This window comes from Bombus huntii, chromosome 14, assembly GCF_024542735.1.
Source record: "Bombus huntii isolate Logan2020A chromosome 14, iyBomHunt1.1, whole genome shotgun sequence".
NCBI classification, from domain to species: Eukaryota; Metazoa; Arthropoda; class Insecta; order Hymenoptera; family Apidae; genus Bombus; species Bombus huntii.
The window spans coordinates 7321110-7342097 of NC_066251.1; the positions used below are offsets into that span (position 1 = coordinate 7321110).

The window sequence follows — 20988 nt, forward strand, 5'->3', positions numbered from 1 at the left end:
GTCACGTTCTATACCAAGCGAGATTAAATCGTGTAGGTAGACGGGGTCTCGCATACACAGGACGGTGCTTGTGTGCAACGCGTCACGGTCTACGGATATACGTGTACGCCAGAAGTGGCTCGACACGCACAAAAGGGCATATGCAGGAAAGGAGACTCTTGCAACCCTTGTGGGATACGAACATTTTCAAAAAGTCTCCGTGTGCTTTGAACAGTCCCAAATGCTCGACGATTGGTCGCTTGCAAAACGTAGAGGGGGTAAACGTGTTTTTTTTATGCTTGCGGAGGAAGATCACGAGACGGATGCCGCAGCCGTTGGGAAACGAGCGATTTCACAATTTTGTAAACGCGACGACACGCGCGCTGTACTTCCGTGCTTACGAGCTTAATGACGTTCGTTCTGCGAATCGACGAGTTGAAACTCAATTAAGAGAACGTGCTATAAAATTGCAGCTTCTTTTTTGTAAGTTTCATTCTAAAATATTTTCTAGCATTTCTTGTATTTTGCTTCGCCTGTAAAATTCGTCAAATATTTTAGTAATTAAAATAATTTAAAAAATCGGGTTTGTCCAATTTTAGTTACTCTCTCCTTTGTTCTCGCAATCCGTTAATTTTGCATTCCACTAATTCTTTGTTGCTAGTGTCCGTGACCGTCGTGCAAAATTGCAAGCAACAGAGAAACTTATGGCCGTTTCTTCAAAACTTTTCCTATATATGTGTATTTCGCGTAAGGGTTTGTCCCTGCTATGTTGAATATACGTATATACGTAAGTGAACGAACGTTCATTGTATCTAGCATATCCCTTATACCGTCATATACCACATGCTACGCCGTGCGATAGTGTGCTGCCGTATAATCATTCGGCAAGCTGGTGTTGGTCGACGATACCGATGTGTTCGTTGTGAGATCTCGCTTCACCGCCAGCCCATGCCCATGAGTACCATAGCAAACGGCTCACTACCAATGTCAGCAGCACTACCACCAATGCATTGTATGGCTGCTACGGTCGGTTGAGTGTACTGGTGGAAAGTGCCGAGCGAGCGCTTGCGCTTCGGTAACTTTCCATTGTCGGTGCTTCTGCACAGCAAGAACGAAGAAACTTACCGAGAATCTTTCGAAACTTTACAATCACAAATTGCTATCCTAAACTCAAAGCATTTAAAAATTATAAAATTTGAACAATTAAATTTTGTTCGGTCATATTCTTCTCATTTTGAAGTTTTAAGAAACGGTATTAGCAAGGGTATAATACTTAAAATTATATAGGTCCGTTTTCTGTAAACTAAGTTTCAGACAGTACCGTACACATAATTCTTTTGTTTCGTATAATACATTGGAAATTTTAATGGAAATAGGTCCTCGAATTTTCTGAGTTGCTTTGTACTATTTTCGGGATACATCATAAAAACGACAAGGTCAGCACTTTTAAAACCTGCAAGGCTTACGGCAGGTAAAGATTTTAAAGTTTAGGTATGCGCGCATGAACAATAGTACGGATACTCGGTATTTACTGTCGGGGGTTGTACGAAAGATTAACCCGTCTTCAATAGTAGGTAACTCATTTTCGCAGATTACTGAACTCTCAGCTTACCAAGTATATATTTAGAAAAATGTTTGCCATAAATTATCCAACAGTAAGAATTAAAAGCTAAAAACTAATATTTCATACAAAAAGATCGAACTGAAAATATTAAGACACTCATTCCTTTATGCTTTCACTACTCAAAAGGTATTTAAAATTTAAAAACCGGAAAATGTCTCCCTAAATTAAAACTCTATCGTTTAGCGATTTCAATCTTTGCTCGCATGTGCGCGAATTTGCCGTTTACGTATTTTAAATGGCCATGGGGAAAACGGAATCTGGTAATTAATACGCGGGGGAATATTCGGGTGGTGAGAAACGAGCGATTATTGGGACTCAACCCCGTAGGCCTAGAGCGAGTTGTATGTAATTTTTCGGGGAAAGAGGGGGCGGGCCGAGGAGGAAGCCGAAGAGAAAGGTTGGTTTTCTTTTGAAGCACGTTTTAACAGACAACAGAACCAGGCAGCCGGCCATAAGCCCCGCATCATGGCCGTCGACTCACCGTTATGTGCCGAGCATCGGTGAAGCCCTCGTGCCCCCTATACAAAAGAGAGAGACCCGACCCCCTCTGTCCCTCGGGCGCTTGAAATTCAACCCCGGCACTGCTGGCCGCTCCAGGGTTGCCAGATCGTGTTGCTACAGCCGCGAGGTTGCAGCGCGCCGTTATCGTCGTTATCGATGCTTACCGCACACCCGGACAATCACCTAACCTCAAATTCAGCTATAGAATGAGTGTAGCTTGGTTCTGTTATCAGCACCGTCGAACCTCGGAACATCCCTGTCCAAATCGAATGGATAGTTTTTGAAAGCATTACGAATTGTCTATCTCACGATACGTTTTCTCTTTGTGTTTTCATACTCGAGTATTTGTCATTTGTGTCATTGAAATCTTTTTGTATTATTTGTTAACTTGTTACGTTTTTTAAATCTTTACGTAGCAATTTCGTTATCGTTTAAATGAATGAAAAAATATTTGATGTTTTAAGAAAAACTGTAATATAACGTTAAAATAAAAAATCACGGATATTAATCAATGATTTTTTTATAAAACTTAAAGAACGTAGCAGGATTAATAGAAATCTCGCAAACGAATGATGTTAATAGAATGTAAATAATTTTATAATGGACTTAAGCTGCATTGAAGCCTACGCCATTGTTTGTAAGATCCTACATTGCGTATACATTATTACGGAACATACGCCCCATAGATTCTACGCCTTTCTGTTGGTGTTTCTAAAGAGCGACCTGTAACTCGCCAATTATTTGTCGTCAGCAACAGGTCACACTCTCTTTCCGTGTCTATGGTTTACCCGGAAGTCAGTATACGTGCTTCATAGAATAATAATAACATCACGTATGCAATATATCGTATATTCCCTGAACGGGCTAAAATGATACTACCTCCGAAATATCTTTCTTTTTATTACACAGATTATTTTTACTGTAATTTATATTTCTCAGAAATACCTAATTATAATGTGTAACTTAAAGAAAATAGGCAACTTTATTCATAAAAAGAATCAACTTCCATAAAATACTCTACTTTAAAACCAAAATGCAAAAGTAGCAAAGATTTAAAAAATCGATGATTGAAAGGGATCGAAAGTGTTCCGTGAGATTTAAAGAGAAAAACGTTCCAAGAAACGACAGAGCGTGAGTGAAACGAGAACACAGAATTTTGATCGCGATTAATGCGAAATTGCGATTGTGACTAATGAAACAGAACAATGGGGAAAAAGATCGAAAGGTGTAGACGTGACTATATAGGAACGTATCGCGGCTGAAAATACGACTCGCATGCGGAGTGACTATTGCTGCGTTCGATCGAACACGTGTACCCGATGCGGCTGGTATACGACATTGTCGCGAAGTGACATGTGGGCCACGGCACGGCAGAATGTGTGCGAACGAAGCATAAGGCCGGGCAGCCGAGGGACGGGTACGGAGCTGCGCTTTATCGTGGGCCAATCCAAGCGCTGTGACCTTGAGTAACTCTAGAGAGAGAGATATATTTAGCTGTGAGCGGTTCGAGCTGCTGGTACTGCTGCTCTCTCTACCTATAGCTCTGCCTTGCACTCTAAAGTCTCTCTTTAGTTAGAGTAGAGGCTCGCAGCGGCGGATAATAACGAGGGAGTCTCGTCAAGGGAAACTCTTGGACACAAAGTTGTCCCTTCGTTGAAATCTTGCAGTCAGATTAGAGTCCAGGATTGTCGTAGCCATGGTTCAACTAGAGGGATATTTTAATCTTGGAATTATCCGACTTTGAATTATTTTTCTTTTTTCTTCAAGTACTGGAGTCACTTTTTCTTCAACTTCTGATGCCACGAAGCATTTTGATTTTCAAGAAATATTTAACTTCTCATGTAGTCGTTTGGAATATCGTAAGTGGATAAACGTTCGCAAACGTTTGCCATATTTTTATACCACCGTTGGACGTTGCTGCAATTTCTTTCGCAAGAAGAATTTGAAGTGTCTTGAAGTTTCCGTAGGCTGCATTTATTATAGGATTATCTACTAACAAGAATGTTTCGCGTGAGTAACTTCAAGAAGGGTGATGAAAGTAGGTCTCTGTAACAATATTCATCGTTTTTAAATATTATTTTAAGACACCATTCATTTCTTAGCTAATATAATGGTTCGCGTGACGATATTTATAATATTTAAAACGTTTTCTTTCTCTTACTTTATATGTACGAGTCAATATAACTCTCCTCGCGGTCAATTCTTCACTGAAGAATTTTCGAAATACCTCTAGGCTTTGAAACAGCTTCAAGCAATATTATTGAATTCGGCAGTGTTTTGCTGTTTTCAGGGACATTTGATTATTCTGTTTTTTATTTTGGAATGCCGTATCGTGAACAGCTAGGTGACTATGATGAGTTGAAACCAGTTCTCCTTGGGTGCTTCGAGCCGAGAACTTCACGAGATATTCAGGGTTACTCGCCCCTATTTCCGTGAACCTTCAGAGCGTTACGGGACAATTGTGCATTCCCAAATTATAGCTGGTATTTCCGGTTGCTATCTTCGTTGTTCATCTGCATAAAACGAACCCTTCTGTAATTCGGAAATCATTCTATGTGAAAAAGAACCTCGTAAAATAAATGGTCTGTGGCAGACCATTCGTTACAATGAAACTATGAAACATTATTATTATTACAATATACGTACATATGTTTTAAAATGTAATTTGTATTAGAGGGAAAATAGGGAGAAAAAGATTATCATAGTACAATAGATTAATCAGTTGAATGAGATGTTCCAGAGCCAGAAACGTCTGGCGCGAAATTTAAAATTACTAAGGACGAATTAATCTTAGTAAATGTGAATATAACTAAATGAGTATATGTGTCAAATCAGTCCAAGACGAAATTAAAAAGCTACCATTGTGACTTATCATGGACCAGTCTGGCAATAAGAAAGAACCTTTTAATAAATAAGTTATTAAGTTGAAAATGTTACAAAGTTGCATGATGAATTACCTCGTTTTCTTGACTTAATACATTAAGAATCCTGTAATTATATGGATAATAAATTGCATGGGATCCTGTTATATGCCTTCATCGCTATACCTTAATTATACATGTACTTTAAAACGAACACGCACATCGCCTGAAACTGTCATAACGCAGTACCAACGATATCTTGTTGAATCTACACTTGTTTTCCTCGCAGAATTCGTTTATCAGCCAGCGATACGATCTTGCTTTAGATAGCTCGCTTCGTTATCGTATCAGTCTTGCGGACTCTACTAACAATTTTTCATCCTCTGCAATATCAAACTTCTCATTTATCCTCGAAAGAAGCAGCCACCGCTTCGCCCGAACACCTACGAGCAGAGAAACGTTTCAGTAACTATTCTCCAACTGCTTCCTATTCCTCGACTTACTCGATCATCATCGGATAGTATAAACAAACGATAACGTTTATTCAAACGGACGTACATACTCTCTGATGCCAATTCAAACACCGGACCGTGACATTTGTAAAATCTGGCACGATGTGCAACAAGTTCTCCGGTGCGAGATCGATCCCTCCGATCGATCAGGCCGGCGCAACGCGGCAATGCTACTTCGAATTTCCACGGGATCTATTTACACGGAACCAACCAATAGTTCGATGCAACAGGCGAACCGAGATTTCACTCTCTTACAAGAGAGTACGACACATATACATACAGAGGCAGGCATATATATACATACATAGACACAGAGAGAAAGAGAGAGAGAGAGAGAGAGAGAGAGAGAGAGAGAGAGAGTGTGAAGGGAGAAAGGGGGGTGGGCGCCAGGGAACGAGAGAACAGGTTGGAAAAAGAAGCGAGACAGGAGAGGCGAGAGTGATAGGAGCGAAAAGAGAGCGAGAGGGAGTGCTTCGGGAATGGTAGAACGAGACAGGACATATACAACAGAAAGACGGAGGGAGAGGGAAAATCGCAAGAGCAGGAGATCGACAAGAGAGACAAAGAAGACATGGGACGGTTAGAGGGAGTGAGATAGGGGGGAAAGAGAGTGAGAAAGGCTACAAGTCTGTGCGGTATTCCTTTCAGTGTGATTGTCATTCATGCATTGTGAATCAGGGACTTTATTTTTAGAAGCGACTGAATGAAAGTGGAGTACCCCGTAGTAGTAGTATAATGTCAGTGGTAGGAGGAAGAGGTGGTGAAGGAGGAGAAGGCGGAGGAGGAGGAAGAGGTGGAGGAGGAGGAACGACGAAGAGGAGGAGAATGAGGAAGAGAAGTACGCGATAGGGGGAAGGGGTGGAAGAGAAAGAAAGACAGCTCATCGACGAGAAAGAGGGCGAGGGAGGGAACGAGGAAGACGTTCCACCGATCTGCGAGTAAATCGTACTACGTCCTCACACGTGCTTGCTCTCCCTCCTCCGTCACCCTTTTCCCCCTTTTCGCCACTACCATCACACGACCACCACCACCCTCAGTCAACGACACAAACTACGGGACACGCGAACGCAGAGGCACACGCACGTGCCCACTCGGACGCGGATGTCGTTTACCTATACCCCTATGAATCGTGACGGAGAATCGGTCGAGATGGAGACGTGGAGAGTAGTCACAGGGAACGAAACTCGTACAGTCGCTGCATGGAATCTAACGGCAGTTGCAAAGTCACCAGAGGCTGTTCGCGCAATTTATATCATGGTCATCGAGACTTTCAGTGTCAGAGAAGATATCTGGAGGATTCACGAGGAGAAGAGATGACTTTGTTCACGTTTCATTGTTCCTAAGTGTTCTTCGAGTTTTTGAAAGATAGAGGCTGAAGAGATTTGAGAAACGTATACTTCATGGTATTCCATTGAAGGAGAAGAGAAGAGTATTTAAGTGTGAAAACACTTGAGTACACGTACATTCCAAAACCAATCTGTTTGAATCTGTACCAACCTGTAATAACGATACGATATAACAACCATACATCATAATCCACAGACAGCTGGTACAAATTTTCAGGCTCCTATCATACATAAGTATCATATCAATCGAGAATCAAAGCCAAATTCCTGTTCATGCCGTGTCATTCACCGCACAACATCTGAATGAAAGATTTCGAAAATCGGGTCTCGCAAGGAGATTCAGAAGATAAAGAGGTAGACAGACGAAATAACCTTCGAGGTCACGACTGACAAAAGCGAGACGAGGAAGGAGAGATGCCCGCACACGTACAGCCGGACGTGTACACGTACATATCCACAGACATGTGACGCCGTGCGTAAGCAACGATCCAATAAATAGTAGGATCATTGACACTGTCCGCGTGGCTGGTCTTCAACCGTCGGTTGTACTACGATGTTTACAGTTTAATTCGAGATACTCGAAATGTCACGTGCGCACGTTAGGCGTACTATTCACGATAAACGTGAGTCTTTCCGTTTGAAGGAGAGGGAACGAGGGCGGGTCTCTCGGGGGAGAGAAGGGGCAGATGATTTGACAAATTGCTCGCGAAATGAGTCATCGAGACTCGCCTTGCCTTGCGCTGCCTCGTGTGTATTCTCTTCGGACGTTTCTCTTTCTCGCGTAGACCGTCGTTATATGTATATATATATGTATGTATGTACTCAAGGTCCAGCAAACTCTATGCACGTTCCCGTTATCTGAATTGGATTATCAAACTGCGTGCAGCCTTGACCCAGGACAAACTCTTATCTCGTACGTAAACAGAACCGCGTGCATTCGATTTGCGTCATATATCCTGCACTGTGACTCGAAGCTCGCTTGTATTCCAGTGCACGTGAGTCGATTCGACGATGCTCCTGCTTAGTTTCTTTCGATGACCGTTTCTTCCATGAGATTTGTGGATGAAAGAAATGTTTGTGGATTAACTGGTGAAATGAATTCGAATGGATTTGTTATGATGTTGAAGAAATGACGATGTTATACCTTCTGTTTGGTTTTTATGGTTTCCTTACTGCCGTCATTTTTTAGTCAATTAAAGGTGTTGTAACATGGTAGTTTTCTATGGAGGAAGTCTGGATTAGAGGACTGATTATAGATCAACAGGAATTTGTTAAAAAATGAATATGTTGTTATACCTTCAGTTCAGTTCCTATGGTTTTCTTCTTGTTATTTTAGAGAGATTGAAGCGAATGCGTTGATTTTTGTTAATTCACAGCAATTCGTGGTAATAAAATTGGAGTCCTTGGTATCTTGGACAAAAATTGGAAGAAGATGAAATATAAAATAGTGGGGTTTGTAAAATTGATATGGTCCTTTTTTCAACGGAAAGATGTCAGCGATAAATTCAACCTGTTCCGCGAACGTGTGAATGAAACGGGGTTGGTAATCTATGGCTATGTATACGCAGATAAGAGTTTTCATGAATGAACGCTTATTTTTTTCCTTTCCGTAATGCCACCGAGCTTACGTGAATGGATGCGATGTTAATTGTCGGACTCCATGCATTTTCACGAGATGAAACTCCGGGAATCCCTTCATGAATAGGCAAGAATTCAATAGCGCGCTAAAAAAGCAAAGAAAAAGATAAAACAACTTAAAAGTACTCGTAACATTTTTTAAAAATAGCAAAAAATGACATTCTCTCTCTAAATCCCAGGAATTAAAAATTAAATACCTTTTAGTTGTTAATAGAAATAATTTAACAAGTAGAATTTGAATTAAAAAATTATACGAAGAAAGAAAATAATACAAGGAATAAAACAGCGTTTAAAGTATAGTACAGCACTGTAATCATGACTGTTTAAACCGCAACTATTACTATTATTATCTAATCGTGAGATTTATCCTTCGCTTGAATGTCCACGTAATCGTTACTTAATTCTGTTAAACATTTTTCGAACGTAGAACATCGATTATTAACTCTCGCCTGCGATATCATCGTCGTCATCGTTCCAAGAAAATTCTTCGCAGTAAAGGTCAGAAGCACTTATGAAATCTCAGCATAATTCATGGCAAACAGTGTGCCACGATAGCGGCATCGAGACCTCGGTATGTATTTTCTTTCTTCAAAAATTTGATTTCATCGCGATAGTTTTGAACGAAGAGAAATTTTTGAACGAAGTTCAATATTTGCAAAGATTTTTTAAAATCTTTAAAGCAAGCTATCGCTTCTTCTTCATTTACATAGTTACGATGTGAGATTTTACAAATCTTCTGTAATGCAGCGATGAATACAAACACTTTCCTTCGTTTCATTTGTTCGTCATTTCAAATCGAAAGCATAAATTCTCTATACTTTAATTTTTGTTCGCTTGTGAGAACAAAAGTTGCGATTGACTACAATATTTTCTATTAATTCTACTACTCATAAATATGCAAAATAAAAGTTACGCATACATAATATCACAAAGAGTACGATTTCCATAGTTTAATCTACTTGAAAATGTTTTTATAATCCAAAACAGTGATAATAGTAAATACCAACGTTCTTAAATTCAAATACGTATTGCGAACGTAATGCGATTTATAGATGAACGTAACGTGATACCAAGTCTCAAGAGAGTCTTAACTAGAATTACAAGTTATCGATTAATAATTAATCATACGTAATGTAAAAATATAGAGCCAAACGCGGCGTATACGATGTCTAGATCAACGAGTCTAGAGGACTTGTTCGGCGAGATTACAAGATTGCTAAGAAGCGGTGTTTGATCGGAAGGGAGACTGAAATCGAGATGAGCGCAAGATCGAGTTGCATGTCTCGTATTCCGGATTCTGATTTCTCCACACCGAGCGAGCAGGATCTCAAATAGAATCTCATTGGCCACGAGGCGAAATGTTATCTCTTGTATACTAGAGCACGCATTTGGATGGAGAAGTTGGGCTGTTGGCTGATGATAAGATAACGCGTTCTCGATTGGCCAGTTACTATTCCGCAGCGTATATTCCAAAAATCTTTAATAATATCCGTTTTAGCCACAGAAATAATTTACCGCTACTAGTGGATGACTTTAACCAATTTTAGCGATAATTAATATTCGTGAGTACGTATATTTTTGAGTTCTTTCAAGAAAAATAATTGTCTTATCGACAAGTTCGCTATCATTGCAGACTATTTTTAATAGTCCATAATTTAAGCTTTGTATTTTAAATTATTATATCTCCCGGTATTTAGATTGTCACTTCAAAAGTAAACTATTTTTTTGTGCGTGAATATTGTATACGGTATTAATTTAACTCTTCAGAGGACCTCAACTTTGAGGTGTATTGTTTAAATGTTAGTTTGTTATTATTAAACTATTAAATTTTTAAGCAATCACTACGCTCGTTTCTCCACAATCAAACAAAATTTTGGTCATTAAACATTGCTTAATGGCCAAAAAATGCACATTCCAAGGACTACTTTAATATTCACTAACTTTCTACTTATTTCAAGCAACACGCCATTAATTATTAAGGAGGATTCAAATAATTAGCGCAAAGAACTACTAAACATTCTATGTATAGATTTTTCTCGATACTTTTCTAGTTTGTCGGCGTTCAAAACGCGACAGTTCAATTGCAATCCGAGCACTCAATCTTAACGACGTATTAAAAGCTGGACATCGACCGTTACCCGCAGGCGCGTGGAGATGAATTGATTTTTAAAATCGGCTCGCTCGGCATTACGATGGCTCGTCCGTGAAGATATTGCGTACACGCTGATCACGAGTCGCCAATAACATTCGTCAGCGATAAATCGTTGTTGTGCAACCATAGCGTTCGTGCATCATGAAAACAAATCGCTGACGTTTGACACTGAACTCTTTCGACGTTGACGACGACAATACATGCTGGTGCAGTGGCAGGTTCTTTCGTGATGCACACCTTCGGCTCGTATGTTGCCCAGACAGTCGAAATGAAATTAACCCCTTGAGGGATGCGGTGTTCGGTGAGGCCACTGAAAGAGTTCACCGTGAAAAGGGGGTTGAGCAAACAGAGTTAAGCGCAACAAAGGAAACGCACACGGAGATTCACGGACATGAAGGTTCTATTAAAATCTTAATTGCATAACAGTGGCGCACTTTCTTTCGAGGCCGAAAATTGTACTGCTTGCCACAGCTTATAGAATACTTTTTCGTGGTAATTTCTATTCAGTTGAGATTGGAAATTGAGACTTGATGTTCAAGACTTTTTTAGAAGTTAATTTGGCTTAATTCTTGTAGTACAATATAGAAGTATTTAAGATCTTTTAAACTCGTATTTTCTTTACCAGAAATATAATTGCAGGCAGAAGCAGTACCTAAAAAGTGAACGTGATAAATTTTATAAAAGTATTTAAGCTTTATATTAATTATCATATTCATAAAGTAAATGTAAAATATTCTATAGTAAATGAGGTCTCCAAGAAATATAACAAAGTTAGAATAAAATCGATTCATTAAATTGTTTGATAAAAGAACTTTCCTTTCATCAACACACATACCTCATTCTTTGCAAATTGCAACATGCACAAGGCAAGATGTATATAATTGCTGAATTTTGTGTTTATACTGCACACACTACGCTTATTTCATTCATTTGCCATTTGATCCTCTAATAAGAAAGGAAATTGGTAAAGTACGATTTAAGTGACTGGTGCTCCGTTAAGCAGTTCTCCACTAATTGGATTTTCGAGATGACTTCTGAAAGTAGCATGTTATTTTCTGATCCAATATAGTATCTCACTAAGAAATAACGGAAAGTCTGAATGACGTTATCGTCCGAAACAGTTACGATATTGACCTGTTAACTGGGTCACTTCTTAGTTAGAAACACCTTTAGCCACCGAATTAAAAATTAAATACTATAAATCAATTTTATTCCTCGTAGAAAATAAATAGATACAACATAATGTATTTGAATTAGAAATATAATAATTTTAAATAAACGCGTTAAATAGTAAAATATGCAAATTTTATGTTTTTTAGAATTACAACTTTTTGGATTAAAATTCAAATGGATAAAAAGGGAAGAAAACTCTTAAGATAAAAATTCCATAGTTTACCAATAAGGAAGGCAGTCTCAAGTTATCAATGATTAAATAACCTGCTTTCGAAAGAAAGCCTTAATTGTATGCGTTTTAAGTAGTCAATAACGATTACGGTCAGTTTTTTCACATAATCCTTACACGCCAATTGACGTCATTTTACGCAACGCTGGATGCGAAACACTATCGATTCATATACAAGATACACACATGCTGTGTGTCATACCAAATTGTACTTTGTTCACAAATTCCTTGATATAGATGTTTTTCTAATTTCTGGAAAGTATTCAACTATATTGCCTAAAGTAATTGAAAGTTTACCGTAAAAACAATATATACAATACACATAATTGATATATAGAACCTTTCTTGTAAGGTGGTTTCTTTCTGATACTTGATACAATTTTAAGAAACTGAATTCAATTTGCAAAGAGCTATGAAGAGGAAAATAAGTAGGAAATCATAAAGAATATCTCTGTATCGTGCCATAACGCAATTCATAAAATAATGTTAGCATTACCAAAATTGAAAGAAGATGAACTGCAGTATTAACATATCGATCGACGTATTTTAAAATAGAAGAGGTCATGCACAAGATGTAAAAATAAGGTGTTATGTAGCAATAACTGCGATGCAGATTAAATGAAGTTTCAAAGAGAAGATCGACACGGTAATTGGCGAATGGCCGAATGAATAAGCCTAAGTCATTTCTCTTTTGCGTACAAATTGCAAACTTTATCATATGCGAATGATCTACGGCTGTAGATCGGCCGAATACTACCTTGGATACTGGCGCATTCTCGGTCGGTAATTACGAAAGTCAATTTCGCAGGTTCACTCTTCTCTTATCTACCCGACCTCTTCGAGTGGAAGTCAAGTATGTATATTATCTCTCCTTATTGCTGCGTTTCGCTGCAGCACTGAACAACCGGAGGACTACATGTCGATAATTCAAAAACCAAACGCTTTTCGAAAAGTAATTTACTCCTGTAACAATTACAGTAGCATGTATTAAATATTTAAAAATAGGAGAAAATATAGGAACGTCAACGACGCATATTAATATATTCTACTGATGGTATAAATTAATACATAGTGATTATTAATTGAAACATTTACTGTGAAATATTCAATAATAATAATAAATATATTTAATTCCGATAATCAACCGAATCTTTGTACCGTGTAATAATAACAGTGACTCTGCATTACTGCGCATGCGTAACACAATGCAACGAACAATTTTTGAAATGAATTCTACTTGTATTAACCTATATAAAACATTGTATCTAATCTTTTTTCACTCTCGTGTTCTTTTGTCTCTCTGTAATTAATGTAAAATTATGCTTAAAATACATAAAAGTATTAGATGAAATAGATCTGAAAACTTTCCGTGATCGTAAATGTTTTATCGTTTTACTATCCTTTAGTCAGTAAGTCTAGTGGAATGTCGGAATTCTGTGCCAACGCAGCGCACGTTTTAAAGGTACGTACTGTGGATACACCGAGATCAGACTATGGATTATAACCTCGCTCTCTCTACAAGGATGCCATGCTCCGCGGTTTGCGCTAATGAACCAGCAAGCCTTTATGGTGGTTTTATTCTCTTACGTCACCAAATTCATCGGCACGGCCTCGGTTCGCACGTAACGCCGGACCTCTGGCGGTTTGTTCTGGAAGCAGGCCAGCTAGGCCGCGCCAAGCTAACGAGTTTTTTTCCGGCGATAAAGGCTGACGCAAAAGTTACCCGGGAAACGGCAGGAAAATCGCCGCGCTCTATACCAGAAGGCTCGCTTTAAACATTTAAACCTCCGCGCTTTGAGCCATACCGCTTTCTTTTTTTAATGCTTTTCCTAGAAATATAATACCTACTTATAAAGTATACTTATAAAATATAACATCTACTTATAAAGTATACCAATCAACTATCACAGAAAGAAAATTATTCATGTTTTATTACTAAATTCTTAAAACTAAAACATATATGAATGTGCCATGAAAGTCAAATATTTCAAAAAGTATAGTAAAAAGTTAATATTGGTTATTTGACATATTCTAAATTAACTCGAAAGATTAATAAAGTATATCATCCAACTATCATAAACAGAAAATTGTTCTTTTTTATTAACAAGTATAGATATTTGAGAAGGTATAGTAAAAGAATAATAATGATTATTTACAAAATTAAGTTGAAAGAATAATAAATTATCAGATTCCAAATATTCCACTTTTATCAAAATTTTGTTAAATTCTAATTCAATTTTATAGCAAAAGGGACAATCTACGGACTTACCCGTTCAACGAGGATTGCATAAAGTTCTTCGGGGTTTCCCGTATCCTTTTTGCACCTGCCGGATCTGTTCTGGCTCCGCAGGTGCTTAGGAAAGTACAGGACGTGATCACTCACACTCTTACGCTCGCGGCTCCTTCTCTATGCTTGAATATTATCTTCTTATTATGTATGTACTTGTACGTCTGCAGGAAGCACACCTGCCTACTTTACCTCGATATTTCTGAAAACCAGTAATTTTACACCCTTTCTAAATTTTTGTCTCTTCAGAGATTCTATATCAACATATTTTTACACAATGATCATCCTAATGCAAATTATCAGATCAACAAAAATTTCGAGCCTTAGTTTCGTTTGGTTCTAAAAGATAATCTATTCATAAGAACGAAGTGGAAGTTGTGGTTTAGCTGATTTTCCTCAAAACTTCAAATCAACGATCAGTTTGAAGCATTTTCTACTCTCTAATACAAGTCTCAATGCTACGAGAACTGAATCAAAGAATAATTTTATTTAGATTTGATTATATTCTTATAGATTAAATATATTAAAACATATTTTAATCATAATTTCTTTACACCTGTTTCTAAGTTATGTGATAATCTTTGTTGTGACCCAATGTTTCTTTATTTTCTACTATAATTGTATTGAAAAAACGTGTTTATTTCTTGATAAAAGTAGTAACAACTAAGTAGAAATTTACCAGTTTCCTGGGTACAATTTTGGCAACGAAAAGACAATGTCTGGTGTCGAAGATAGAAATCACTGATGTGCAACCAGCAGTCTGAACTCCCCTCCAGAAATAAGAACACCTGTTACAGAGTCCGCAAACACGAGATGTTCTATTCATTCTCATGTAGAATCTAAGTTATTGCTCACTATGACGTACAGTTCTCTGCCTTACCAGAAGCATCAACCAATTGCGAAGATGGCAGCACGTATCGAAACTACCATTTTCCTGTAACATCTATTACATGATTGATAATCAAATTCCTATACACTCTTATTCAGTTTAATTGGATTTTATTATCTTTTAGCACTAATTAATATATGGTTGCAATTTTAATTATAGTTAATAATTATTAAATAAATTAATTTCTTTGGACGTCAAACATAATTTAAATACAATAATTTATAATCACCTTTCACCTTTCCTATATATTTTATGAATCATAATTTGATATTTTGATAATTTGAAATTTTATATTACCGAAATTAATTTTATATTAAAGAAAGTCACTGCGAAAGTTACTGCCATATTGAACTTCTTTTTTTTAAATTATATCAATTTTTTTTATATACATTTTTTTTATATGTCAAGTATTTCATAACGTTAGAATTACACGTAATTAAAAAATGTGAAGAAATTGAGAAATTGTAAAACAAATGTTTCATCTGACTTTAGATTTTTCGTTGACCTTTAACATTTCCTTTGACTCGATAATCGATTTTTTTATTTGTAGGTTGTAAACTGAATAATTGGTGATGTGATAATTAGAATCTGACGAATATTGACGTTTGAAAAACGATAACAGTATTGGCAATAGAAAATATACATTTTCGAACGTTCGCTGAACAATGCAGAGTATGTCAGATGATGGTGCGTCAGAGAATGACGTCAGCTCTGATCTTGACGCAGATTTACAGTAACATTTCCATCGACTGGATTTGTATCTCTCTGTCTCTCTTTTTCTTTCTTTTTCCATCTCTTTCTACTGCCGTGACGTATACGTAGTACACTGTATACTGTACACGTGCTTTCATCGTATTTCTAGAGAGAATTGATGGATTCATTTAAGCGCATGCATTTTCAAAAAAAGGACTACATTTCTCTCTACCTTTTTAATCTGTTAACGTACTCTGTTATCGACTGTTTTCTGTTTCATTTTTAATTGAATTACGATGTCTCGCTGATTCGAGCGTAATGTTTTTACGTTGCTCGTTTAAAGCTTCCTTCTAAAAAAAAAAAAAAAAAAAAAAAATAAAAATTAACTTGTTGCAACATACTTTCAATAAATATAAATAATAAAATATATTAAATATTCTTGAAAAAGTAAAACTTCACACTTGTTAACGACCTTCTTGCTATTCTCGATCCTTGATTTAAAAGCATGGCTAAAAAGACGGGACCTCGAATATCAAAATCACGATGAACATACAAATGCCTTATTATGTCTGGTTCGCGCCTACAGCTACGCTATCGAGTATGTGACTGGGTTCCATAAACTTCTTCCTAATCCTTTACTTTATTTTTAAGAATATTACCAACTGGAATTAATAAGATATCATATAATCATTTATATCTAATAGCATTAAATAGATGAAATGAGTTTGTTATTTAAGGAGACCTCAAAGTGCTCACTACCTAATCTTACTGATTTCCAAGAAGGCAGTATGAAACTTTGAATGTTCTCCATCAAGATATGCAACAATGTAAAATGAGGCACGTGCATTATCGATACTCTTCCTCTCACTCTCGTGGCAATCGGTCAGAAACGCTGAATCATTGGCAGTGCTCTCAAACATCTCGTAGAAAATTCATCGTACACCTTGTTCCAGTTCTCTCGTCGCCGAAGATGGCTCTCTGGCGAGATGTCGCTGGTCGAAGAGCGCGTTCACCTCGTCGACGAGGATGCAAAATGAACCAATGTAAATTTAGAACCGCCTTCTTTCTTCGTTTCGTAATCGGTTAAAAGAGGAAACGCTTCTCTCTGTGAGTAATACGCTGACGTTTTTCCTCCATTTCCTAGACACATAGAAAATTCCCCGTGGAATCTGCTAGACTCTAAACGATTAGCTTTATAATATGCGGAAACTTGAATTTTCTGGTATTTTCAAATTTGTTTGAGAAAATTCTAGATGATTGGAAAATCGAAACAATCGTGATATTTATCCAAATCGGATGAAATGGGAATAAGTTGACAGGCCGGTTGAAATCACACGACTGGTCCTCCGAGGCCTGGACGTCGAGCTTGAAAACCTTGGAGCTCAGGGCCATTGTCGGGTGGGGCCTTTACCTCTCTTCCCTTTCCCTTTGATAGCCACGGGAGCCTTTCATCTCCTGGAACATGCCAGAGAGAAGAACTTCTGTGTGCACGAGAGGCTGTGCCTTCAACAATGTTGAAGGAGGTACGGACGCCAGGAAGATGAGCCATGGTAGCTACGTCGTCTCCAGACAAGAACCGAAATTGCATTTTCACCGAGGGTCGCCCTCAGACACGAGCAGAGCCCTCTTCTTACTCCTCATTTTTTTCACTTATTTTTCATCTCTTCTTACGTTTCTTCTTTCATTCCATTTCTCTATCCCCCTTTTTTACCGTGCTTGTCTTTAACCTTGTTTTCGAACACTCCTTTTCTTCTCCTAATACCTTTCGTTCTCTTGTTTGCGGCTTGTATTCTTCGAGGATCAGCCGGGATATTGCGGACGATTTTGGGTTCAAGGTTAATCCGGTAATTTTAAGAACCACTGCTCTTGGTGAAATATTGAACAGTATGACTGAAATAAAATTTCCAAATGGAATCAAAAATTTGTTTGCCGATCTTCCAAAGCCCTATATTTACTTAGTTAGTTAATAGTCAATTTTACAAGGCTTTTCCTGTATGTATTGAGATCATAACAGCCAATAACAGATAATGAGATCATTAAAATTCAATGACAACATTTTGCACACAGTTAACTTAATTGCTCCCTGTTAATGACTGTCTCACCTGTGTAACAGTGTCGGTCTTGGTAAAATTGCAATAACGTAACGCTTATGATAATGAAAACGGCAGTGTTAAAGGTATGTGCGAAGTCACGGGAAACCTTAATAAAGGCTGAATATCATTTAAATTCGATTAACTGGATTTTAACGCGTGTGCAGTTTATATTTCCCGCAATCGAAACCTTTCCTGTGCGGGATTTTAATTCGACGTGACATTTTATATCACAAAAATCGCTACTTTAAATTCAAATAATTACTATGCCGGTAATATAACGCAATTAACTACGTTATGTTTCTTACTTTGAATTTACATAAATTCTCTTTAATACGCCGTTCGACATTTGATCTTTTGAACTTTCCTACTTTACTTTGCAGGAGAGCGCATTATCAAAGAAACGAGCAACACGGAATCACGTTTGTTATTGGAAATGAAGGCTAGAGTTAGAGCTTCATTAAATGGCGTGCGAATGTCTTGGAAACTTTCATTGAATGTGGGCGGAAGCGTGCATTTGTGATGCCCGTAAATCTTGAACAGGAAGCGAACGCGCGCGTATTCATGAATTCGGCACTGCCTTTCCATAAAAATTCTGATCACGGTCCTACAACCCGTTTCGTCCAAGATTCGACTGAACAAATATAATTTTATGCCAGCCGTCTTTTCATCCCCTGGCCACAAAGTTTTTCTTTCCACCCACGATTCTTTCCTCCGACCAAACGCTGACTTACTTTAAATTGCAAACAAGTTTTCAGAGAACATCCTAATGGGACTCTTAAACTCCCATCATCTCGTCGCTCCGTTAGTTAACGAACTAATCCCTCCAAATTAATCTCGATCAACGTATTTGTGATTGAAAGCGAATATCCTTTCTTTACTGTACTAAAATGAAGAAAAAAGGAAGAAATAAAGATTAACCCCTTCAGTACATGTGTTACATCGTGCTTCTCAATTACTTCTTAAATTATTAATATCTCATTGATAATATGTATCAGCCGTTAATCCTTGATTAATTACTGACAATCATCAGATGCTTCCAATTTTTTAAACGAGCAATATATGATCAATGAAGCATCCCATTTGGAACAAAACCAATGGGAACGTTACCATCGAGATCCTTTGACGTGTAAATTGTACTTCGTAGCTACGTTTAATTGGAAGACCGTTTGCAAGATGGTACAATCCGGCCTCGCTTTCATCGCTGCAGTCGCACAAAGGTAATTCAATTTCCGCGCTAACGCGCACAATCGTGTGTATCGTTGCGCATGGATCTCGTGTTGCTTTCCTAAAAACATCGGCCCCTACAAACAACTAAGCAATAACCCAAATAAACAAATGTATTCGCATGACGAGCCTTACATAAGAGTTTGGTATACAGTGGCGAGCCGACATCGTTCGCGTGACGAGCCGCTCTCAAACACGATGACAAGAACTCACAGGAATTTTTAACCCGGTTACACTGACCAGCTTCATTTCGACAATAAAAGCTTTATTACTTGCTTACCTTTTATTTACAAATGTCGTCCAAAGATTTTATAAACCGTTGTGAAATTTTTCTGATGATTTCATAATTTGAAATGTTCATAATCTTTGACATGATTTATTATTCTTTTTTAAATAATTTCTTTTGTGGTCTTGCTAAAAAAGAAACCAAGGCAACGAGAACGCTTTGCGATAGAGACCTTCATAACACTTCTTTTATAACGTTAATAACGTACGCTTTATTAAACCACTTAATAACATCTATATATAGTAAGAAATTATTGATCAATATAGTTAATTTAAACAAATTGTTCCTCGCATTAATCACTTCTACTCTAATAAGCAATCGAACTGATCGAATAGTCTTGGAGAATATGGTGTTTACATACTTTCAAAACGAACGCGCAGTCTGCGAAGCTAACAATAGTTGGATGCATTGATCCGTTGCTTGAAACGATTGATTGTAGATAAAGTGAAAATGTAGCTAGAGGTACATATATGCTCTATAAGCCAAATGCTAACTTTCGGTGTGTTGATTCTCTGTCAAAAATACCAAATTACTTCCCGTACAACGTAATCCGATCACTGGGTTATCATTTTTCTACCAGTACGTTTCATCTATAACAGTAAAGAAATTTTTAACATTGGCCAAACTGATCTAGCCTGCTTTCACTGTACGATTGTTTATAATTCACGTGATCATTCGACAATAACGATCACGCCGCGAAATGTTTATTCATTGCACGACCGATGCTCTGTTTCTAACAAATATCAGTTTGTATGCAAACGTTTGAACTATGTTAACAAAAGCATTACAATTACGACATTTTTTACTCCTTTTCTTTTTTTATTAATATGTATATATATATATATATCATATTTATATATTATGAACATTTAATCTATTGTGAACTTCACTTTGGCGATACGAATAAATCCTTATTAAGAGAATTTTACTGCATGTTTTTAGTATTCGATTACTGATAGTCATTTGAATAGTAGAATCGATTTTTACTTTTCTTTTCTACCTCTGAAACTGCATACGTGATACGAGCACGGTATAATAGGTACAGTAATTGTGCGAAAAATACAGGTTTTATTCAGCAATTATTAGATGCTCGATGTCCATTATTCAATCGCAATTTGCTGTATAGAGCAGGAAATGACGGAAAATGGAAAATGCGCAATACCTCAATACTCGTCATCCTCTCTGTTCCTATGATAATATCCGTGAAAAGTCATATTGTTCCTGAAAAATCTCCAACAATATTAAGAACGGAAATTATTTTCAAACGTACACATATATCATTATTTAAAAACATTTCATGTTGATATATCGCATATTACCCTTTTTCAGATTGTAACTATTCATTCGTATTCCTATCGTGGGACAAAGTTATACGAACAACATCTAACCTAGTTCTAATTGAAAAATGAAAGGATAAAAATATATTGGTAAAAAGACGAAAATGGTACGTAAAATGTAAAACACCTTTGCAAAGTCATAACATGGGTATGTATTCTGACGA

General features: G+C 37.3%; 1 long non-coding RNA gene across 1 annotated transcript; it reads right to left on the reverse strand.

The window, feature by feature from the left end:
• Positions 1–1580: 1580 nt before the first annotated feature.
• Positions 1581–20987, reverse strand: LOC126872800 (uncharacterized). Its single transcript, XR_007692194.1, has 16 exons — positions 20952–20987; positions 20807–20881; positions 19085–20708; positions 18709–18859; positions 16644–17774; positions 16357–16546; positions 14982–16234; positions 14285–14504; positions 13486–13844; positions 12773–12978; positions 11449–11647; positions 8120–11265; positions 7968–8043; positions 5062–5408; positions 4266–4636; positions 1581–4150 (listed from the first exon to the last, which is right to left on the reverse strand). It is a non-coding gene; the product is annotated as an uncharacterized LOC126872800 (long non-coding RNA).
• Between the last annotated feature and the right edge of the window lies 1 nt (position 20988).